The sequence below is a fragment of the Tamandua tetradactyla genome, chromosome 17, assembly GCF_023851605.1.
Source record: "Tamandua tetradactyla isolate mTamTet1 chromosome 17, mTamTet1.pri, whole genome shotgun sequence".
NCBI lineage: Eukaryota > Metazoa > Chordata > Mammalia > Pilosa > Myrmecophagidae > Tamandua > Tamandua tetradactyla.
In genome coordinates, this window is record NC_135343.1 from 18,108,953 (window position 1) to 18,134,096 (window position 25,144).

At 42.6% G+C, this 25,144-nt stretch overlaps 1 protein-coding gene across 2 annotated transcripts in view; it reads left to right on the forward strand.

Moving 5' to 3' along the window:
- PRKCE (protein kinase C epsilon) overlaps positions 1–25,144 on the forward strand; it is a 549,400-nt gene that overhangs the window by 427,617 nt on the left and 96,639 nt on the right. The gene's annotated exons all lie outside the window — the stretch shown is intronic.

Here is a 25,144-nt window from a genome sequence, read left to right on the forward strand (position 1 = left end):
TAACCAAAGCCCTGCCATCGAGACTCTCACATTGGTAATTTCCTATGACCCCTTTGTGATCTTAGAGTTTATGAAATTTAAGTAAACAGTATTTCTTCTAATCCCTGAGCTGTGAGAAACTGTCTGCGGGTTTATTTGCCAAGCCGTCCTGGCCCGCCTGCGCTGTGGCACACCCAGGCTCCAGTGTCCCACGCAATTGTTCAAAGGTATCTCATTTCTGTAATCACCTCAAAGTTTAATGGGTTTAAACCATCTGGGTTGCAGTGGAGAGAAAACATTATTTCTAGTCCTTTGGTTTTCTTTCCTTCCTTCCCCACCTCCTCTCTCTCCTTGCCCCTCCCTTGTGGGCTAAATGGATTATAAAATATTAGGTGTGACCTTGTGGGTTGGGTAGGAAGAAAGGATTTTGGTTCCCCCCCCTACCCTCCTCCCTGGCATTGACCCTGTGATGAGGTTCCAAAGGTAACTGGGGACAGTTTCAGAACATTGCTACCCATGGCCTGGAAAGGAAGAACACAACTTGGTAGAGATTTGTGCTGTCACGTCTGGAGCTTACAAATTGTCTGGAGATGATGTGGAAGCAGATTGGCACATTTTCAGTGCATCTTCTTCTCTTTCTCGTCCTTTTGGTCAAAGGCTCACTCTCTCGGTGATTTTTTTCAATACCCATCATGGGCAGAAGCCTCTCCTCTGCCATCTCAGAAGTCCCACAGAGGCCCTGATTCTCAGCACTCCTCCTCTTCCATCACCACCCTTTGCTTTCATCCAGCATCCGCTGGGAGAGGGCGAGGAAGAGGGAGGACAATTTATTCTTCATCTCAGCTTGGAGAAAGAAGTCTTCTCCATGAGCGCTGTGCTCTTAGACAAACTCACCATAAGTACTGAGATGATTCCAGGCCCTCCCGCAAAGACTAGGCTAGTAACAAATCATCTGGACTATCACAGTTCTCAGGATACTTTCAATTCATTTCATCTGAAGCTCACATCTGACCTTCCCAAACAGGGTGCCATAAGTGGGTTACATGTGGGCTAAGGCATGGTGCCTCTTCTCTCTCCTGGGGACAGCCCTGGGAGTTTCTTGGGGCTGCAGGGCTCTGGGCTGGTGGTTTCTGGTGGCAAGGAGCCCTGTCCATGCATTGTTGTCCCTGGTTCTTTAACTTAGCCCAACTCACATCTTGGGATTTCCAGGTCTGTCACTTTGAGATCTCTCTCCTCTGGATGATCTTTTCCTTCAGATATCTGTTCTAAGGAGCAGAAGCCAGATCCAAGCACAGTCGTCCGACCTGTCTGACCATGCCCACCTGCCAGCTGAACATACAGTAACTTTTACATGGAATTGATTTTTCCTAATACAGCCTTTGTTTTACCTGCCATCTGATAGGCTATTCGTTTCATGTCTGTTATCTGGAAGGATTGTATTATACTCCCCTCCCATCCTTTTTTCTTTCCTTTCCCCAAAGCTATTATGTTAAGAATTGGTAGTAAGTTGTGAATTTAGGTGTTTTCTGATTTTAGGTCTTTCCCTTATGTATTGCTATTCATCAAGAACTTTATTATGCATTATGCATATTATTGATTATTATTTCTTTATCTAAAAAATAAATACTGGATACCAGTCAGATCTGGAGGTCTATCTGTCTTCATCACACCATCCTTCCAAGGGATGGTGGCAAAGGCTGAAATTACTTTCTCCCATTTTTAGAGTTAACGTTCAAAGTTTTTTTAAAAAATGGTCAAATTCCAGAGTCCTCACCTGCCATTCCGGAGACCTGGGTTTGATTCCCGGTGCCTGCCCATGAAAAAAAAAAAGAAAGTGGTCAAATTCATGGTTCTAACATATAACAAAAAAAAATCCCAGGATACAAAGTAGATAAAAGCGCTTCTGCTCTGACTGAAAGGTGGCAGGAAATCACCCCAAAACTTAGAGGCTTAAAGCACAAAGAATCATGTTAGTTTCTCTCCTGGTTTCTGTGGGTCAGGGATTCAGCAAAGACTGAGCTGGTTGGTTTTGGCTCAGAGTCTTCCAAGCAGTCTCTCTCTCTCTCTCTGTCTCCCTCTCTGTCTCTGTCTCTCTCTCTCTCTCTGTCTCTGTCTCTCTATCTCTGTCTCTCTGTCTCTCTGTCTCTCTCTCTCTCTCTCTCTCTCTCTCTCTCTCTCTCTCTTTCTCCCTCCCTTCCTCCCTCCCTCCCTCTCTCTTTCTCTCTTTCTCTCTCATAGTCTAGGGCCTCTCCTATAGTCCCTCTGCCTGGGCTGATTTGTGCTTCCTCATTGCATGATGGCCCCAGGGTATTCAGACTGCTGCTGTGACAGCTGAAGGCTTCAAGAGAATAGTCCGGCAAGCAGTGTGGAAGCTGCCCTGCGTTCTGTGACCTAGCCTCAGAAGCCACCTAGCATCCCTCCTGCCACCAAAGCCACCCAGCTTCAAGGGGCATGTGGTGTGGGGAACACTGCTGCAGCCATCCTTAGGAGACAGCATCCTCTGCAGAGCTCCAAACACACGTGTCCTCTCCTCCATCCCTTCCTCTAATTTCCCCAATTTAGGGTTCTTTAAAACATAATTTAAAGCCTAGTGGCATAAAATACTGTAATGAAAGTAAGGTTTGGGATGAGAAAGCAAAGATTCCCTTTAAACTTCTTCCTTTAATCGCTGAATGACTGTATGACCTTGCATTTTTGTTTTTCATTTCGTTTTGTTTGACCTTGTGTTTTCATTCAAGCATTCAGGAGTTTAATTTGTTCATGCACAAAAATGGGGACCCAGGATACAGCTACCCTATCTCCCTCACCTGTGATAAGACCCGAGTTTAAATGTCTCTGTTATGATTATTTTCAGTGATTCTTCACATGAGCTGAAATGCAGAAAAAACAGGTCACTCATGAGCCCGTGACAAATGAAATGCAAAATTTAGATTCAGATCTTAATAGTTGCCTTATAACCCAGTTCCCTTTCCTCTGCCCTACCCATGCCCTCACTTTTAAATCTGCAACAGCAGAGTAACAGACTAATTCATGCCTTTCTCAGCACTGCGTAGTTCGAGTTGGAAAGAATCTTAGAAACATCTAGTTCGGTCTCTGGAAGGTGAAGTGGCTGCTCTGAAGTTCACACAGATGTTTGATAAGACCGAAAGAAGGAGCACCGGGTGCGGCTTCTGGAGGGAACTGGCCACGTTAGCCATCTCTCCTGGCAGGACACAAATGTCCTGGGCTTAGGGGCCCGGGGCAGGTCAGGACAGGAGGAGGTCAGCTGGCCACACCATTCCATCCAGTATCTGGAACGCCTGGAACGGAACTGGCTGGGGTCCAGATGCTCATTGTGTGGGGATGGAATGAAACATTTCCAAAGGAACTGGCTCATTGTTCAGGATGCTAAATACTTATTTGATCAAACCAAGCTTCAACTAAAGAAGCCAGAGGGTCTGAATTTAAAATCCCACAAACTCTGCTTGGAGGGAACAGGCAATAAGAAAGGGGAGGTGAGAGTTGTTTCAGATCAGAAAAGTGTAGTAGAGATGTTAATAGAAGCCCCGAGCTGCATATCACCTGGTGGGGGGAGGGTTGGAGGCCCACTGAAGCAGACGCCAGGTGCTTCCAGTTCTCCACATGTTCCAGAAGGTTGACCAGATGCCCTGGGTTCAGTCATATTGAAGGAACCTTTGTTCTACTCCTTAAAATACTTCTAAATTAAATGAAAATAGTCTTAATGCCTATTTAATAGTTTTCCTATGATCAGAAAAGTTCTCTTCTGTAGCTGCTTGGATGCAGTGGCTCAGCACACAGGTCACTGCACCCAACCAGGGGTGATTCTTGTCACTCAGCGACTTTAAGTAGCCAGCATGACCATAAATGATTGGGCTAAACTTACAGCTCAAGAGCTTCTCCACTTTTTCCCCAGAATCTGATTTAGAAAAGTTCAGCTTCAGGGCCCATGGGGTTTATCTTAGTTTTGCAAAATTAATGCTTTTGCTAAGTTTTTCAAGTAGATTTGAGAGGTAGGCCATCATTTGGTCAGTCCTACCATAGTTGTGCTCACCAGTTCCTCAACATCCAGCATTTGGAGGGGACATCTGCCTGACACTTGTGATTTGCTTATTCAACACAGTAGGTGGATTATTTTTGAAATAAACTAAAATTCAAGAAATGTTTAACATTTTAGAGGTTAGCCAGGAGTATTAATTACTGCTATTTTGTCATTTTTTTAAATTGCATTATACTCAAGGTCTTGTGTTTGCATCATTACCACACATTTGGTAAAAATAAAAACCAAACCAAATTAAAAACCTTGAAGGACTAAATTAAAAATACGTACTGAATTAACTGAAGGTGAGTTATTCTTTATTAAAGAATATCAGAGCATATCTTTAGCTCCAAATTGTGTGTTATTTCATGTTCGGAGAAGAGCCTTTGCTAAATGTCTTTGCATGAAAGAACATACTATTTTGATTTTGGAATGTATATTCCGCCCAAGAAAACTGAAGTCAGCAAAGGGAATGACTAAGGAAGCGAGTTCATGTGTAATCACCATTAATTTCTCCCCACCTAAGGTCAGACAGACCTTCTCTTCCATAAGCATGGGTCTATTAGAGCAGATGGTTCAAGATTTCATGGTACCTACTGTGAATGAGACTTTGGGTAGGCAAAGCAGCGGAGGGTGCAAGTAGGTAGTTGCCGAGGTCTGCTGCCCCTGGGCAGTCCGTTAATCACATTGAGATAGAGTTGGCATCCAAAATGAAATGGGCCAAGAACAAAGGAGGCAAATAGTACCCACCCGTATTCACACACTATGCAATCCTCCCCTCCAGTGCCACTGAGAGTTATAGTGAGACCCCATGGAAGAGGACCCGAGAAGAGTTTTATATGCTTATAAAATGCCCCTCAGCCCCTCTCAGATTGGAAGTATCTCTGTATCCATCCCCAGGACCCAAAGAAGTACTCTGTCTTGTATATAGATCTTATTATCTAGATTTTACGTTTTTCTTTAATGGTTTCCCATTCATTCTACTTTTTCTATCATGTTGGTAGTGTTCTTTGTTTCATAAGATGAATGCAAGTCATTATGCTGAGTCCTCAAGCAGTGGTTTTCAAACTGTTTATGGTCATGGAATCCTTCCTTAAAATGAATCCCTCGGAGAAACTCACTGTACAGAACTATTAAAGGAGAGTCTTCCTTTTATTGAAGCGAGCTGGGGGACTTGGTTGCCTGGTGGTCCCCAGGCACTTTCTTGATATCCACAAGAATTCCTGGAGTAGAGTTCTTAAATTCCCGTTGTTTGGTCTTGGGGAAATTAACACTGGAAAGCAGAGTCTCCTGGAGGTTGGCATTGCACTTACCTTCCTGAGCACCCTCATAGCCTCCTGCTGTGTCATTCATGCATGAGCTAAACATTTATTGCTTTCCCACTAAGCTTAAAGCATTGTGTCAGATGCTGGGGACCTGGCAGTGAATAAAACAGATGTGGCCCCTATCCTTTTGCTGAGGACAGGGTTTAAGACTTTCAGGAACAAAATGTGGCCCAGCACACAGGCTAGCCTGTGTGTTTGTCCCTGTGGGTGCAATTCATGCAAAGCATTCCCTTAGGAGGCCGTGAGAAGCCCAGCATGCCAGGAGCGCCCTGCTGAGATCTAAAACCACCCCTGGGAATTGGAGACTGGACAGACCCGATGGGGCCCAAGAAGTAAATAGGCAAGGTGGGTGGGATGAAGTTCTCTGCCATGCAGTCACATTCTGTTTATAGTTGCACGGCTCACCCATCCCTCAACCCTTCACCCCCAAGAGTCTAAAGGAGTGCACAGATACAAGCTCAGCTTAGTTACGTAGGTTTTCCCACACTTACAACAACCACAGCACACATGTCTTCAAGCAGTTCTGTCATTTTACCAAACGTATTCTTGGAAATCACATCACAAAGCAGTGACGAACGGCTGATTATAATTTTGGGGGGGGGGGGGGGGGGGGGGGGGGGGGGCGGGGGGATCTACAATCAAGACATTGAGGAGTTTGCAATTAACTGCCTTTGCCACCAGAGGGTGATCTCGGTTGGAAAGACAGAGCTGAGGGGCTCAGGATTGAAGCTGGGAATATGGGTGGTTATTATGTTTCCTTGATCTCGGGCCAAGAGCAAGAGCAGACTGAAGACCTCAGATGCTTTAGGTGCAGCCAGATGAGCAAACGGGTGATATGCAAGGAGGAGAAATTCTGGAACTGCCCCTACTTCCAGCATTGCAGTGTGCTTTCTTTTATGCCCAAGATCCTGAGGTTTAATGGAGAAAAACAGACTGAAAGTCAGGGGCACGGCTGTGCTTTTCTTTTAAAAATAGATACATCGAAGCATGTGTTTGTTTGTTCCTACTTGGTGTTTTTGTTTTACTTCTAAAATGAGAACAGCTGAAATAATTTCTGAATTGTACTGGACTTGGGAGCACAGTCTCCCAGTCGTACTTCTGTGGTCTGAGCCCTCAAATGCCCGCCTGATGGAGTGCTCATCTTTGTGCAAAAGCTATTTGAGGCTGTGTGAAGCAGCCCAAGTTTGTTTGTTTTCCCTTGCATTTGAAATGGAAGTCAAGCATGCTCCCAGGACAGAGAAGTCTACAAACTGAGACCATCTTGAAAGGGGCGGGAAAGGATTTGCAGTGTTTTTGCCAGGCTCATCTCCACTTCGTTCTACAGTAATACTTCTTCTTAATAACCTCCTCTGCCTAAATTGGAATACAGTTTTCTATACAACTCTTTTCAGCTTCAAAATTGTTGAATAACCTGAGAGGAAGATAGTTTCCTTTCGTGATGACTTGACAGAACCTCACTTCCTCTGTGAGCCCCAAAAGTTACTGACTATAATGAATTTTCAGTCCTCAACTTCTCCATCTGCTCATATTTTGCTGTGTATAAAAATGGTTTGCGCCTGTTAAACTAGTCTTATTCCTTTGGCGCCCTAAGTTTATATAAATATATTTGCAACTGAAGTTCACATGAATTTCAGTTAATCATGCATTTCCCTGATGCTCACCAATAGATACCCCAAGTTAAGCAGGTCCCCTTGTACTAATGGTTTCTTTACTGTATGCTTTTCAAGTGATAAAGGAAAAGGACAGTCTTGGCAACCAAATCTTAAACTGCAGCCTGAGGGATTTAGATTATCATCAGCAGAAGCCAAGTCTTACTGAATGTTACCGCTTTCCTAGATTAGATAGAAAGAAGAATTAGGGAGTGACAAAGAAACATTTTCTGAGGATGGTTATTCTTTGATTTGGGTGACAGTGCAAGCTATGGGAATTCGAAAATGCTTCGGTGGACTTATGGCAAAGTACTGCCTAGAGGCAGAATTACATTTACAGAGACTGTAAAGGCTGTCTTCCAGCTCCTAATATTATAGAATTTTGCTGTGTGATACTAATCTGTCTCTCTCTGCTTGTCTGAGTGCATGGCCTGTGGAATTTCTCTATGCGTGGGGGGGAGGGGGAGGGCAGGGGGGGCAGGGGGATTGCTGTTGCTTAACAGTTTCAGCTTTCCCCAGATGGTGCGCCTCATTTTCAGCTGGAGTCTGAAGGGGAAAGTGTTGACTTCCTAGCTTGCCAGATCATGCTCTTAAGGCATTTGACCCTTGTGCACTCTTGACCCTTCAAAATACTTGATTTAAAGTCTCTCACACCTCAGAGCTGGGATCATAAATGATATGAAAATAATTCTCCAAGATTTTTTCACTCAAACAGGTAAAGGAGTGGGAAATTGAGGTAATCCCTGTGTGATTTAAACCTAAAAGCCTACCACTGAGGAAAGAGAAAGGGGTGGGGGGTGGGGGCAGGAATTCATGAACTGCACCTTGAAAGAATGTTGTTTATCTAGGATTCAAGGGGCAGGGGATGTGTCTATGGGTGAACTAAGCAGCTTCTCCAAGAAATAAAATGAGAAACAGTATTTTCAGCTTGTCATGTTTTCTAATATACATTTTTTTTAATACAACTATTTCAGATTTTTCCTTCTAGCTGTTCCAGAACATTGGAGGCTAAAAGAAATAGCAATATAGTGATTCAGCAGTCATTTTCTCTGTTACAATTCCTCCTTCTCCTTTGATCCTTCTCTATAGAGAACTTTAGGCAATGCCTTTTCTGACTTTTTCATGTTGAGAAGGGGTATTGACACTAAAAGATAGGGGGAATTAATCAGTTGATAACATTGGAGAGGCTGGCCCCTCTGGGCTTCAGGATTTATCAGAACCTGCTGGAAATTATAGTTTCTAGGAGAGCAAACTTAGTACAGGAAACTTATAGAGCCTCAGTTTGAGCCCTAGGTGTTCTTAAGAGTTAACAGGAGTGATGTTGGTTGGAGTTTAGCAAACCATAGCAATTAGCACTATCTAACTGAAGCCTGAATAATCATTTCCAAAATAGCCTCTTGGCTCTATTTGATCTCTCTTAGCTACTGATGTCTTATTTTATTACTCTTCTTTCCCCTTTTGGTCAGGAAGGTGTTGTCGATCCCACAATGGTGCCAGGGCCAAGCTCATCCCTGGGTCGATTATACTCTTGAAATAGTCTGTTTCCCGACGAGTGAAAGAAAACATTTCATGCAAAGGCTTTCTCTGACCCCATCGGTACCTCTTCTATCTCCCTGTCTGTCCTATTAAGCTTTAGAGTCAGAAAAAAAAGCACAGTCAATTTGGCTAAGGAGTTGTCATTGTCATCTGAATAGCCAAATACGAGGTCTGTGTGAAGACCAGAGTTCAGAAAAGATCTGCTGCCACTAAGTGTGGAGAAATTACTTTTCGGATTGTAGTAGAATCCTGTCTACCCTCCAGTTTTAAAATTAGATATTTCTGGAGGGTTTTTGCTTCATCTTCCCATGATCAAGATATGATGTCACCAGAGATTGGAAACATGTGAAAAATAAGAAAGAAAGAAATCTGAATATTTTCCAATTGGAAAATTTTCCTCAAATATCTTTATTATATTTATAAGCCATAAATGATCACCGGTGCCTTGAGTCATATTGCTGATTCCAAGGAAGTGTTTGTGCATGTTTGGAAAATAGAATGGACCACTTGATCCATGCTTTAGCTCATAGCATTGTCTTCTGGGAAGCTCAGGCACCCCATTGCTTCATGCTTATGGGGCTCATGGAATGCCACTGTTGAATTCATCTCAACTGTCCCTTCTGAGACTGTATTGGCATCTGACAGCCCGTTTGCCAAGATCCACCATCCCTCCAGAGGTTGCTACTTCACAGACATTTCAGCGGGCTGGTTGCTGATAGTCAAGATGCCATTTTAACCTCAGTACTTGCTCTGAGAGTCCTGGGAGCAGAGGTCGTTACCTAGAGGAAGGACGTGGACATGTGGGGGCCTCCAGGGGGCTGTGGGGTGTTGAGAGAGGCCTGTGCGATACTGGGGGAAGGAGAAGCCTTCCTAAACTTCTTTTCCTGTGTTTCGTTGTATCTGTTTTCCCCTCTGTGTCTGCCAGTATACTGATTTTCATGCTGGCTCAGCGAAAGTCAACCCAAAAGGAAGTGTGAAGTAATAGGAGTAACCTACCTTTATTTAGACCTCGCTTTCCTTCCGTTCCTTTCTTTCCCTCCAAATTTATGAATGGAAATAGATAAGCAGAGATTGAATTGGCTAAGGATATACAATGCATCTTGATTTTTCCATTTCCAGGGGGAAGGGTGGGAATCATCCATTCCGATTGGGAATCCCAGACTTACAGTCATTTCGTAACTTTACATTACCCATACACTTTGTTCAAATAAGTTGTGAAAATAAGTTATTTCTAGTGCTTGGGGCTTAGTCTATGAACTGATCTGTCTGTGTCTCTTATAAATTTTCCATTTGGATAATCAGAACAGGGTGGAAGTTTCTCACTGTGCTGGAAGGCTAGAAGTGACCGTTGTCACTAGCTGACCCTGGGTTGTAAGTACGTGGGAGCTTTGGGGAGGGCTGCTTGGAGAGCAGGAAGAGTTCGTTCTTAGCTCTGTGGTGAGGTCTGTCTTTGGTTTGGTAGGGAACTCTTGCTAATTGTTCTGTAGTCAGTGAGTCTTTCTTAGCCAAGTTGGCAGAGTTTTTATCTTACTCAAGCAGAGATAGTGCAAAAAAAAAGAAAGAAAAACGAATTTGGGTAATTAGAATTGGTGTAGATCTGAACTGCATGAAATATTTTCAAAGAAATGACATTATATTTATTACTTTTGTGCATTGACAGGTTAAGAACTGCTAACAAATTGTTGCCAAGTACAGGTTCTGCTGAACCTGCCAAATGAGAACATAAGGGTAATTTTAATTAGCACATTTACTAAAAAACTGGTGTTAATGAGGTACTTAGAAGTTGATGATCTTAAATAAGTTGAAAATTCCTCTTGCATTTGAATTGACTGTTAATTGGCCAAGCAATGAAGTTCCTTATAAAGATAAATTTTCAGCCCAGTCCCATTCAAGATACCATACTATCATATTTGAACAGATGCCAATATATAGAGTGAACCACACTATATGTTGAGTTCTTGCCTATCAAAATAATTTGGTTCAAACAGTTCAGCTTAAGGGAGAAAGAGTGGTACTTAAAGCAGTGGTTTAGAGCCATGAGAAACAGCCTGAGGTGGCATCCAAGAGGCAGTTTCAGCCCTGCCAATGAGGCTGAGTGATGGATGGACCTGTCAGCCCAAGGCTTTGTGCTGTGGCCTGGTCTCTGTGCCACTGGCAGTCTTGCTGATCTCTTCAGCATGTTCAGTGCATATTCAGATTTGGTCTCAGCCTACTTGGTGTGAAAGGAAACATCACATCTCATTTCCAGAGTAGACATGTCTTGGAATCCTGAGAGAAAGGTGAATAAACCGTGTATGTATAAAAAGAGGCACAATGTGTTGCTTATTGTAGATACTTAAAAAAGATGTGTCAAAGACTGATTGGCACTCATGAAATTAATGCACAAAACGTCCCATTGGTTCCCAAGCAGAACCTGGAGATTTGATTGCTTGCCCATCCTTACGAAGCAAATTCACTTGACAATGATTGCTTAGCTCTCCTCCTAACTTGGCAAAACAAGAATCTGATGCAAAGTGGGGATACTGTAAAAGTCATATGAATCTGGAAATACACTAGTATTCCAGGCATTTGTTTGGAGTTTCCTGGCACTGGATTGTTTGTAGGAAGTATTGCAAGAGAATGCACATTTTTTACATAGTACTGTGGTTGAAAGCAGTGTTTCCTCACTGGCTTACTGATTATCTCACCAGCTAAGGCATTAGTCAGAAAGCAAGTGAAAAATCTTTGGTTTTCATTGTTCAGGAGAGACTTTGGTGTCTTGCCTGCATGCACTTTTACCTCTTCTTCTGGTGGGAAGAATCCCTCTGAAGAATTTTTAAAGGAAGGGTCATGAATGATTATAAACCATAGCCATTCTGTATCCAGGAGGAAGAGAAGAAGTACTGTATTTGGGTGAGCTGACTGAGTCATCAGCCCTCTAACTTCCGATCCAGTAAAGATTCAGAAAGGGACCTCGGTGGGGGTGGGGGATGGGGGCAGTGCAGCTCTGGGAAGCAAGACCATGGGGCAGTGTTGAATTGAGGGGTCCATAATGGTGCTCACCCGCCGTGGTAGTTTAGACAGTCTCAGCTGAGCAGAGGCAAAGTAACATTCATTGTATTGATTGGTAAGTCTAACTAATCAGTTATTACTAACTAGTAACAACTAATTTAAATGACTAAAGCGAAGCAATCCAGCACATGCTTCTTCTCTCAAGGACCGCTAGACTCCAGTTAGAATAGTAAGGCAGAAAAATAACACCAAAGCGAATAACCCTCTCTGACTTAACAATATAAGGCATTGGTTTAAGGCTCTAATGTGCAGGATATGATTAATTATCAGGGGCATGATTGAAGTGAATTCAGAAGAGGAAGAGCTTTCTATGGGCTGCCCTTCACTTGAAAAGGCCTTTCCAGGTAGGAGGAGAATAGGAAGTGTTTGATATGTAGAGAGGAGAGACTTGAGATGAGTTGTCTGCACGGTTCAGAAGCAACCCAAGAGCAAGCGATGGTTATGTTAGGAAAAAAAAAATCAGTACAAGTAAAGAGCACTGAGATATCAAGTTAAAATTTGCATCCAGCCTCGGGAAGGTCTTAATCTGTGCGACTCAAAGTGTGATCCCCACACCAGCTGCTTTTCATGGCCTGGGAGCTTGTTGAAATACAAAATCTCAGGCCTCGCCCCAGATCTGTGGACTCAGAATCTGAAAGAACCAGGAATCTGTGTTTTAAAAAGGCATTCAGTTGAGAAGCACTGCTGCTGCTCATTGGGGCAAATTGACAGTGGGGAAGGAAGAAGAATCTCGAATAGAGAACAGTCATGTTCTTTAATGAACAGAAAAACCGAGGTGGAGACTCTTTGACATAGCACCCTCTTAGGTATTCTCACTCACAACGTACTTTGCCTGCTGCTCGCCATCTGCAGGATGAAATCTCTCCAAATTTCTAATCATATAACTTTGAAGATACTAGCTGTTCTCTGAAGTGGTTTCTGAAGGCTGAGGGTAAGACTTATTTGGGTGATGGGGTGACTACACGTCTGTGGTATGTATCTAAGAAGACATTTGAAAAAAATTATGTGCTTTGCAAAAATGTTTACATTAGCTAGAAGAATGAATTCCTGTACAGTGCTTTATAGTTTAAAATATAGAATTCACACATCTATTATCTGACCATTTAAAAATCAGTTCCCACTGCTTTGAATCAGTTCATTCATCTGGCATTTGCTCAGCAAATTCAGATTTCCACATTACAAAGTTAATAGAGGCTCTTGTAAACCCGTGAACCATTTGGATGGGAAAAATTTTCCAAACTATACCCTTGCATAATCATGAATACCAGTAATTTTAATATTGTAATAAGGTCTGAAGAATTCTTTCAGTCTTGGTAATAGAGAATTCTAAATATGGTCTTAGTTTACTTGGTGATTTGGGTGTAATAATGCCTTCAGGGCCATAAAAAACTGCTATTCCTATTTTTTAAAAAACATTTTTTATTGTGTGCTATATAACATATATATATATTTAAAAAAGCAATAAATTTCAAAAAACTTTGTAATAAGTAGCTATAGAGCAGATTTGGTATGGGCTACAGCGCCACAATCCCAATTTCAGGTTTTTCCTTCTAGGTAATCCAAGACGCTGGAGACTAAAAGAAATATCACTACCGTGATTTAACAGTCATAGTCATTTGTTAAATCCTATCTTCTCTTATAGTTCCTTCTCCTTTCATGCTTCTCTCAATCTTTAGGGGTATTTGGGCTACACCTATTCTAAGTTTTTCATGTTGATAATATGGGATGGGGGATGGAACTAGTTGATGTTCTGGAGAGGCTGGGCCCTCTGGGTTTTAGGACTTACCTGGCCTAGGAACCATTTTGAGGTTGTAGGTTTCTGAAAAGTAATCTTAGTGTGTGAAACTTTTGTAGAATCTCAGATAGAGCCCTAGGTGTTCTTTAGGGTTGACAGGAATGGTTTTGGTTGGGTTTAGCAAACCATGATAATTAGTAATATCTAGCTGAAGCTTGCATAAGAGTAGCCTCCCGAATAACCTCTCGACTCTATTTGAACTCTCTTAGCCACTGATACCTTATTTTGTTATATTTCTTTCCTCCCTTTTGGTCAGGAAGACATTGTTGATCCCACACCTCTGAGTCGTGTCCCACAGTGCCAGGGAAACTTTCACCCCTGGATGTCATGTCCCACATAGAGGGGCAGGTAATGATCTTCTTTGCAGAGCTGAGCTTAGAGAGAGAGAGAGTGGCCACATCTGAACAACAAAAGAGGTTTTCTTTAGCATAACTATAGGTAAGTTTAGCTTCTCCTGTGTAAATAAGCTTCACAAATACAAGCCTCAAGATCAAGGGCTTAGCCTATTGACTTGGAAATCTCTAATTTTGAGATGGTATCATGGGTTTCCCTGGTGGTAAGGTTTAATAGTTCCTTATTTTTTCTCCAGTCCCTCAAGGGACTTTGCCAATACTTTTTAATTATCTGCCCAGCATACTCTAGGGGGCATCTGGTTATTACATTAAGCTATACAGAATTACAAGTCTTCATTCTCATTCTGGGCTCCATGTGTTCGGGTTGTTTAAACGAGCTATCAAGACAGATTGAGTTAGATTATGTGCTATAAAAAATTTAGGTGTTGGACAAAATAAGCCTCTCTTCCTTTGGTTTCATACAGTAGGTGAAGTTCTAAAGTACAGGCAATGTCATCCGTACCCCTGTATTCTGAGTTACCTTAGTCCTGACCTGATTATCTTCATTCTTATCTCTAATTGAAGCCTCTTTTTCAGTTTCTTTAACAATTGTTGTATGTAGCAATGCTGACTTTCAGACCTGAAGAGCTCCAATTCTGAGTCTTAAGTGTCACATAGGTAGCCAAAGTTCCAAGAATATACCAGGTTTTGTATATATATAGCACAGGATCTCAAAATCTAAAAATAACAATTACAGTTCTGGACTAAATTTGACTGCTGTAGGAACTGGCAATCTAGGCTTCCATTTTCTTATAAGCATGTTCTCAAAGACACCATACAATATTTATTCTTTTTGTTTTTTGGCTTATTTTGCATCACATAATGTCCCCCAGGTTCATTCACCTCATTGCATGCCACACGACTTTGTCTTTCTGTTGCTGCTCCTATTTTAAATGGCCTCAGATTGGCATTTTTTGGTCAATTCTAATATTCACCTCTAGCTACCCTTGTTTCTCAACTTGCTGCCCCAAAGCCAGGAAGAATGGTCTTTCCTTAACATTATGTTCCTAACCTTAAATTTGCCCGCAGGATCACAAAGTAGCGCCAAGTCAATGGACTTCCTTGCTTCCACTGTGGCATAGTCCATGGGTCTCGGCACCTCTCCTTCCTCCCCACTCAGGAGTCTTTTTGTGCCGTACAGATTCACAGTGTGGTCCAGATTGGTTTGCCAGAAAGCAGACGTCTGTGTAAAAGGCATGACGTTGTATTCACCCACACCCTAGGTTCACTCTAGAGAAGGCCAAGGGTCCTGGGGTCACAGGGAGTAGAACAGATCCCTGTCCTGCCCCTTCAGAGAGCAGCAGAGTTTATGTCCTAGAGATTTAAGACCACCCTACAAATATATCCCAAGCGGAGGCTACCTGTGTAGACATGAACATATATCCCTTAACCTTATATACCATTATTTTTCATGTATAAAAAGTAAGCCTTGGGCAGGCGCGGTGGCTCAGTGGCAGAGTTCTCGCCTGCCATGCGGGAAACCCCAGTTCGTTCCCCAGTGCCTGCCCATGCAAAAAAAAAAAAGCGAGCCTTAGTGTCAGCTTTATTGAATGATGCTGAGGATGACTCCTGCATAATAGAAATAGCACTGGCTTCGGAAGAACAGACCTGAGTTCGAGTTCTGGCTGAACTACTTACTAGCTCTGTGGCCTTACAGAAGTCAACTGTCCTCTCTGATCCTCTGTGTCTTGGTGTAGAATCAAGATATTAACATCTGCTTTCAAGATTCTTGCATCAATGTAAAAATAACTGCTGCTTGACATGTAGTACATGCTCAATAAAAGCATTATTAACTTCTATTTGTTAATGGTGTCCTTATATTTGCCTTTAATTATAATTTTCTAGGGCAAAAAAAAAGCCAAGATGGAGATTTTTAAAAATTTTTTTCAAAGAGCTAGCTCTCCTTATTGAACCCTAAGTATAACAAATGCTTTTCTCTGTCCATGCCTCATATTTTTTCTAAACTGGAATGCCCAAGCCTTACTCATTTTGATGCCCTCGCCTCATTAGATCCCAGCTCTTCCATGAAGCCTTCCTTCACTATTTCTCCATCACAAATCCATGCATAATGAAATGCCATCCTGTGTGTTGATGCTCATATCATTGGCGTTTCTTATTCTTCAACTAGATTGTGCCCCCTAGAAAGCCCTCCGTAAGTACAAACCAACTGACTGAGATTTGCCCAGCATGGAGTCATGTGCAGCTACCTAGTGGAAGCTTGAGAATGGAGGATTAGAACTCATGTTTTCCTGGGCAGCTATTTGGGGCCAGACACCTTAATAATGCAAATCATACTCTATTTAATTTTTCATACATTCCTATGGAGCAGCTACGATTAAATCTCAGTTTTACACATGGGGAAGCCAACACCTCTGTTTGCCCAAGGTCACAAGCCAGTAAGTAGCTGAGCTAGAATTTGAGCCCAGGCAGCTCGGCTCCATCCTATACCATGCTAGTGAGGATGGAGTTGGGAAAAGCTATCCAAAAAATTTAAAGTACCCCACTGAAAAAGTGCCACCAAAAAGGACTGACTTCAACTCATTAAGTATTTTAGTTCAGGCTCCTAAGCTCCCAGGTTTATATTTTAATTCATGGCATGAACAAATCTGTTGAGAGTACGGATTTCTACATTTACAAAGACCTACCTCCTATCCAAACTATCAGCCCTAAATCCGTACCAAAACTGTGAGCTTGTCCTGTGACCCTGCTATGCCTACGTCACCACCTTTCCAGGTAGTTATGAACAAAAGGTTTGTGAACTGATTAAACACAAGCTGTTTATATTCTGTTTCTACAGGCTCTTGTGCCGTGTTAATGCAGACAGCATGGTGTTGATTGGAGTCTGTGCTCATATATTTAAGAAAAAAAAAATGCTGGAACTCATGGAAATGCTTCGTGCAATAGCTCCACAGTGGTTAAACAGTTCCTTACAAGGGACGCTTTGCTATATCACCAAATATTTATAAGTTAATCTCACCACACAGTTCAGCATTAAGAGTAACACTGAGCAGAAACATAGGGATCAAAGAATTCAATAATAAAAACAAAAGCCCCTTCATGCTCTGTCTGTTATCGAATGAAAGGGTTAGTGAGGTGATATGGACATCCTCTTCAGCCTGCCTGCAGCCACCAGTCATGCCACTTAAAACTTAACACAATGTGAGCAAGTGTTCAGAATCCCCAGGATTGAGTTATGTGTATATGTTTGGGTATTATTTCCAAGTTGCCAATTTTCCCCAGATTAGCACATTTTAATTTTGTGCTTTATTAAAGAAGTGAGAACATGAAAGGGGATTTAGTGCAGTGAAGGTGTCAATCATGCTTTCTTCCTAACATGAAGTGGCTTGTTTGGTTTGGGGCAGCCATCCATGCGAATCCAAAAACAGGTCTATAGGACTGAAAGCCAACTGAATGGGATTGAGAGAAAGGGAAAAATGAAAAAATGTAATTAGGTAGTGAAACAATAACTATCTAGCCATGGGTAGGAACTTCAGGCCCTCAACTTTATTTCATCTGGCCCTATGGGTGCCAAATCACAATATAGTCTAGTGAGCTACACAGTACTTTGTTATCAACACTATTGGAATGGCTTTGATGAGCTCAGCTTGGTGCTAATCATTGTAGAGAGCTCAGCCAGAGGCAGGAGACACAGCCCTGTTACCCCCAGGAGATAACCCGTGTTGTGGAAGGCCATGTTTTTTTTTTTTACATGGGCAGGCATCGGGAATTGAATCCGGGTCCTTGGGCATGGCAGGCAAGCACTCTTACCTGCTGAGCCACTGTGACCCGCCCGAAGGCCATGTTTTTGATGGGGGTGCATCTTTGTCCATCAGTGTACTGTGATGGAAGAAGGCAAGAAACCACTCATCCAAGAAATTAGATTCCAGCTAGGTTTACAAACACAAGAAATCAAAAGAGAAGATGCAGAACAGAATGCAGCAGAATCACCAGATCTTCATGGTAGATGGCACCTCAGCAGTTGCCTAGTCCAGTGGTTCCAAACCTCGGTGATCATCAAGAGCTACATGGGGGAATTAAAATAAATGTATAATCTGGGCAGTGCAGTGGTGGCTCCATGGCAGAGTTCTCGTCTGCCATACCAGAGACCCGGGCTCAAGTCCTGGAGCCTGCCCATGTAAAAAAAAATAAAAAATTAAATTAATAAGTGTATATACCCAGGACCTACCCCAGAGTTAGAAGCTCTGATAGAGGACCCTGGGAATCTCTGCACCCTAAAAGGCTTCCAAGGGGTTCTGATGCTCAGCCAGCTTTGGGGATCATTAATCTGGTCTACCCTGTCAATAAATGGAGAGTGTTTCTGTTAATTCTGCAAAACGATCATCTACCCAATTCTAACATCACTCAGGTTGACAAAACTTACTACAGAGCAAAGCAGTAGGATCTAGTGTTTAAAAGAGGGCTAACGTTGTTGGAAGTCTTTCCTAGACTATAATAATTGGGGCCTCACTGTATCTTCTGTCCATTGGTTTCAGTTTGGCCCTCTGCAGTAATGCAGGTCACATCTCCCTCCAATTTGGCAATCAATCCTTCAGATGTTTTAAGTGAGTTGCTCTTTAGTTTGTTTCTTTTATAGATAGCTCATTCATCATTCATTCATTCATTCATTTTGGCCTTTCAGTCTTCTCTGAGACTTGATTCATGAGGGTGACCATGCCACTTCCTTTAGCCAATCATTATAAGTCAGATGATATCTACTTGCCATCCTCTTTGCCTTTCCCAGAATGGACTCTTGTTTCTCAGTGTTAAATGTGGTACCCAGAATCAGACACCCCACTAACCCTGTGGCTAGTCAGGCTTCTGCTAAAGGCTGTTTTGAGAATAATCAAGGGCTGGTGCAGATAGAAAGCTCTGTGGCAGATCAGGAAGGGAAAAGATCATTGTTGGCTGAACTGACCAGACATGACATAGGTCCTGATAAGTGGGTAAACTTAGGAGTGGAAGGAGACACCTTCCCTTCTACTATTCTAGGTGGAGAAATAAAGTTTCACTGGAGACCCAGATGACTGCTGCACAGCCTACAATGTGCGTATGTTATCTGGTCTCCAAGCCAAATAGAAACTCTCATGATGCCATTGCTCTTTATAGGTAGGAGCAACTCTGGCTGCCACACCGTGGCTGGCATGAGGGGGCAGCTTTTTCTCCCTCTTGGTATAGTATGATCAACCTAAATAGTTCCATCCAGGTAGATTGTGTTTCCTTCTCACAACTGAAGGGGAAAAAATGATGTACCTTTTCTATTTTTGGTCAGCTTCCTGGTATATACTTATCTTTAGAGCGCCACAACAACTCTGTTTATTCCTTAAAAGGAAAAGAAAGGGCAAGAAAAGAGGAATTATTGTCATGTTGACAGCTGATTGGAAATGGAGGCAATTCAGTGAACTGGTCAGTTGTTTTAAATTCCCAAGGTTTGAAAAAAGTTCCCTTGATTGCTTTTCTCTGAATTCACTGATCATTTTAACCACATTGTAGGCACAGTCTAATCCCCTGGTTGGTTAGCAGGATTTCTTTTTAAATAAAATTGAGCAAGCAAGTAAAGAAACAAAAAAACAAAGGTGGAGAAATCAAACATCAAACAAAACAAGAGCAACAGCAGCGATAAAATGGATCAAGGCTTGCCCCCAGGATAAGTGGCTAAATATCCAACAGTATTAGGTGCATCAGCCTCCTAGAAATCAGAACTCAGGTGTGAACTCTATAGGTGCCTCTTGTTCTGCTAGATCCAGAGGATAAGGTGACATCAGTTTTCTGGGAATCAGAGTATCAGCCATGAGTGTTGCTTCAATTCTGCGTGGGTCCATCTCCAACATCCCTGTGTCCAAAACCAGGAGGACTTGTCAGCTCACCGTTCCTGAGCTACTCACATGCTGAGCCTGGAGGACACTGGAATGCATAGAAAAGGGGTGTTCTGAACACCTGCTATCAGGCACTTACATCCTGCAGGGGATGCAGGAAGGTGTACGCATGGGAAACAACCAGAGTCTGATGCCATCTGGGCACTGGATGTGAGGAAGAGCCTGGACTACGTGAGAAGAACAGTGTCAAAAGACAAGACCATCATGTGGGCCTTTGGTGGCACCAATGGCAGATTTGGCCTGTGTCATTGTCTTGCCTAGAATGGGCAGAACAGATTATAGGTGGGCCACGGACACACCACAGAGCATGAAACCTCTGCAGGAAAGCCAGGACTCTAAGTTGAGCAGACTTGTTGCTTTCCCAAAGTCCAGGTGGACAGCCAGGGCCAGAGCACAGTTGTGAGACGCCCATGCCCAGGAATGGCACTTAATGGAGAAAGCAGCCCACGGGGAGAAACTGGGAAGCCAGGATCCCATGAGGGGACGGTTCCACATAGACATCGAAACTTGTAATACAGTGGCGTGAAGGAAGGAGACCTCAGTGAGGCTCCATCAGAACAGCCCCTCTGTGCTTTACTTTGGTGTGTTTGTGTTCCCTGTCTAAACCTTGATTCTGTCATTTTCAAGGAGAATGCTAATGATAAGCCATTCCTGCTTAACTCTAGATGCTGCTGCCATCTGTGGCAGGAGATGGCTCTCAAGGTCAGCACCTATCTGGGGGCCAATCCATTCACACTGTCATGTGCTATAATACGAACTGGTTTTTCAGAAGAAACTGATAACTGCAACAAATGAAGAGTGTTCTTCTGGTTGATTGAACCATAGCTCTTCCCCTTTCTCCTGATGTTCCCACAGAGATGAAAGTGGAGGGCATGCTGGCAATCATCTGAGTTGTTCTGTGGGCTCTGAGTACAGCTCTAAGCAGAGGCAGGAAATGTTTATTTGAGCTTCAATGGGTGAGTCAGTTTGGTGCAGCTTTTAGGTCGCTTTAAACTTGAGGCATCCTGTTTAAGTCAAGTTAAATAATCATCGTTTTAAGCAGTTGGAAACAAATATCAGCTGCTCATGAAATTTATACCTTCTCAACCAGCAGACCCATGGTGTGGGCATTTTTGTCATTTGGCCCATTGTGATTAGGTTAAGGTTTTCTCACACGCTCACAGGTATCTTCCTTTTACCCAAAGCAGGGTAGACTCTACCCTCTATCACTTTGTCACTTGTAGCCTATTTGTGATTCCTAAGAAGATATGGAAATGATTTTTTTTTAAACAACATCACTACAGTGATAATAATGGTTATTGTTATTATTGCAGAAAATTTACATCACTACTAATTAGGGGACTCTTTTATTCTCTGTTAATTGGCAGAAAAGTCTCCAGTAAGAAAAAAGATCTTTTCTTTCTGTTATTTATTTCTGCCAACAGTAAACTTTTTGTGTGTGTGTGCAGGCAGGCACGGAGAATCAAACCCAGGTCTCCGGCATGGCAGGCATGAACTCTACCACTGAGCCATCGTCGGGGTAATAGTTACATTTTAAAGAAAAAAAATGGCCCTCAGAAACCCTCAGACCCTGACTGACCTTTCATTTCCACGTGTAAACTTGGGTTCTCAGGGGCTCTGCGTGTTGAGGTCTGGTCATCGCGGATGGGTACCACCCTTTTAGAGAATTTAACGTGTGTGCCACCTGGGAGGGCGTGTATGTGGGAGCCTCTGACGTTTCTCAGAACCCAAAGTACAATAAATGGACCAATTATTAGAAACCACCCATGACATTATTACGGCTTCAAGCCCTGATGCTTTGCTGACTGATATGTGTCTTAAGTGTTTATCCACACGTTATAAGGTCTTTGTCATTTCTTACAGTCTTCTGAAATCTTGGCCTTCAAGATGTTGGTTGAAGGAGTTTAGTAAGGTCAAGAAAAGATTTTAATCATTCCAACAAATTCAGTTTAACAGAGCCATATGCTCTGTGCAGTTCAAGCTGATTCACGTGCTCTCTGTCCTTGACATGTTTCCAGTTTAAAGAAGTGTTTGTTTGCAGTGGAAAGAAGAGCTGCAAAAACAGTCTTGTAAACCAAGAGGTGAAAAATAAAAGGTAGGAAAGGTCTCGGTGAATAAGCCTACGCAAGGACTATGCTGCCGGCTGCCTGCCTAAGATTCTCCTCAAAGGCCGTGCAGGTCTATAAGGCTAATTGAACGTGGCTCTATTGAGAGTAAGAGCTGGACAGGACCAATCGTTATTTACTGTGTGTAGTTTATTGTGATGATAGCTGTACTTTCTTTGTGGCTTAACATTCAGAAATAGGGAAATAAGATTGATTTAAGTTCCTAAAGTGGTTGGATCTTTCCTTTGGCTCTACCAAGGAATATAATAAAGAGGGGAGTGTGTTGTCTTTCTTTTCAAAGATAACAAGACATTTAGGACAATGGAAATGGGGAAGAGATGGAATAATTTCAAGCTACTTTTCCCAATCCATCAGTGTTCTAGTTTGCTAGCTGCTAGAATGCAATATACCAGAAAAGGAATGGCTTTTAACAAGGGGAGTTTAATGAGTTGCTAGTTTACAGATCTAAGGCCGAGAAAATGTCCCAATTAAAACAAGTCTATAGAAATGTCCAATCAAAGGCATCTGGGGAAAGATACCTTGGTTCAAGAAGGCCGATGAAGTTCAGGGTCTCTCTCTCAAGTGAGATGGCACATGGTGAACACAGTCAGGGTTTCTCTCTCTCAGCTGGAAGGGCACATGGCGAACATGGCATCATCTGCTAGCTTTCTCTCCTGGCTTCCTATTTCATGAAGCTCCCCGGGAGGCACTTTCCTTCTTCAACTCCAAAGGTTGCTGGCTCGTGGACTCTGCATTGTGGTGCTGCAGCATTCTCTGCTCTCTCTGAGTCTCATATTCTCCAAAATGTTTCCTCTTTTATAGGACTTCAGAAACTAATCAAGACCCACTCAGATGGGTGGAGACATGTCATCCCCTAATCCAGTTTAACAACCGTTCTTAACTAAATCTCATCAACCAGGGAGATGATCCCATCACAGTCCCAAATACACAGCATTGAATAGAGACTATTCTACCTTTAAGAAATGGGATTTATATTAAAATATGACTTTTCTTAGGGGGCATACTTCCTTTCAAACCAGCACAATCAGGAATTCTGAATTCTGCTTTCAGAACTTTTTTTCTTAAAATTCACTTTAATTGTGCCATTTTACAACTCAGATATTTAAGGCTCTTTATTTTTAGAACCTCCCTCGACCCTACTGCCTCCAAACCCTGTGCTCTGTCTCCCTCCTACCTCTCCATCTATGTGTACCTAATATTTACCTTGTTTCCTAGAGGGCAAGTTTTTCACTGGGTTCTCTTCCCCCTTCTCATTCCCACATGCAGTGCTCCTTTCCTCTTACCTGGCTCCTTCAGGGCTGTGCTTCTAACTGGCCAAACCTCCGCCTCCCTCCTCCCAGTGTGCAAGGCCTTGTTCACTGGTCATGGCTTACGTGGTCTTCCCTCAAGTTCAGGTTTATCTCAACCAAACTTCTATAGCAATGGCCAGTCCATTAACACCAGTGGTATTATGGAAAATACAGACTGGGTTTTCATAAAATATAGACTGGCTATTTCTTATGATGATTTTCTCTAAGTACTAAGGCCTTATAGGTCATAGACTATTGTTCTCTAGGGAGACTAAGAAGATAAGACCCAGATACAGAGGTGTCACAATCAGACTGGATGCAGAAGAGTTTAGCACATAATGATAAAACATTTATTTTGCCCTGTATGGTGTCCTGTGTTTGATTCTAAGGCCATGGAAACCAAAGTCAAGGCTATGGCATATGCTGTATCCTTTGAGCATCCAAATCAGGGCTGGGCACCCAGGATAGACCTGTTGAACCGACAGGTCAAAGAACCTAAAGAGGGAGGGGGGAAAGGAGATTTAAAGAGCATGGAGTGAGGACCCATGATTCCCTTAGATGATACGTTGGAAAAATTGTTCATGCTGTCACTGGAACATCAGAGACAGGCTGTTCCAAATCCAGTCTTTTGTTGGGCACCCATGTGAATTTGATTCAAAAGCGATAGAATCTTTTCATATGTAAGCAGCTAACAAATGTTGGAGAATGTGTGTCCAAACAAACCCAATTGGCAGGACATGCAGTGCTGCTGATAGGAAGCCTCTGGCTATCCATAATATCTTGAAAGATGAAAAGGGTGGGACTAGCTTTCCCCTCAACAGCAGGACAGGTTAGCGCTCTGGGAAAATGGAGCCCAGTGGGAATTTCAGACATATGGTGTGGCCCTTCCGGCTTGAAGGTCATTATTAACTATTCTTACCCTAAATGGCCATGACACATAATCTCTCTTTCCTAATTTTATTATTTCACTTGCTATCACAAGACCGTAACTTTTTAGACATTCAGGTGAGATTAAGGGAGGAGGAGGTGGAATAAGGCTTTTAAAATCTTTGATTACCTGAGAAAACATATTTGCTTACTTTACCAGGAAGTTAAGTTTTTGTTTTGTTTTGTTTTGTTTTCTACCCATGCCAAGAGGGGATTAGCGAGTAGCCGCTGGGTTTGCCAGCTTTCTTTTGATTTCAGTTTATGTAATTAAGCAGTTCCCAGAATGACTTGAGGTTCTCACTCTGCATCAAAACATGCTTCTCAAGTGTGTTAAATGTAGAGGTCAGAAACAATCCGAACTCACTGAATAGTGGGGGACATGGTGAAAACCTTATCTGGCTTTAAAGCATCCCTAACTATCTACAAAAGGGTTGATTATGCTTTTGGGCATGAACATTGAGCTGTACTATGTAGAAATTAAAGTTCAAGATGAACTTAAGTTAAAATAACTCAAAACGAGGCTAACAATAGTAATAACATGGGCAAACCAAGTTTGGTTTATTACTGAATTTCCCACACCCAGACCCTTGTCCATTGTGGGTGATCAAGATTTCATGCGTTGAACAAAGATGTAGTAACCCACTATATGTCAGGCTCAGCTCAAGTTGCTGGATACATAAGGAACTAAACCAACAAAAGTCATTCCCTTGATGATGCTCACATGGGGTGAATGTTTAGCATGAGCACATTTTTATCGAGTCCTTCCTTGGGTGTGGAGTTCTGAGCTAGCGTAGATGGGGATTGCTAAGGAAGGTAAGGTGTGTTCCTCAAAGAGCTGACCAGCATGCTGGGAAGAGAAGACATCTAGCCACAGAATGACAGAACCGCTCAAAGCTGTAACCCAGTACTGGGTGGTTGATAGAGACCTCCCACCTGTGGGTGCTGTGGTCAGGGTGGGCACCCATCTCCGCCCTCCCGAGTTGGAAGACCCTCTGCAGCAGGCTAACTCTTATTTTTAACTCACTAAGCAGTACGAATTTGCAGATACAAATGTCAGAGCACCTTCTGGTTCAAATTCTCCCTTTTAGTCCCTTGACCTTTCTGATTTCGTCTGTCCACATGATGCTGTCTTTAGAGGGAACCACAGCAGCATCTATTTCAGGTTA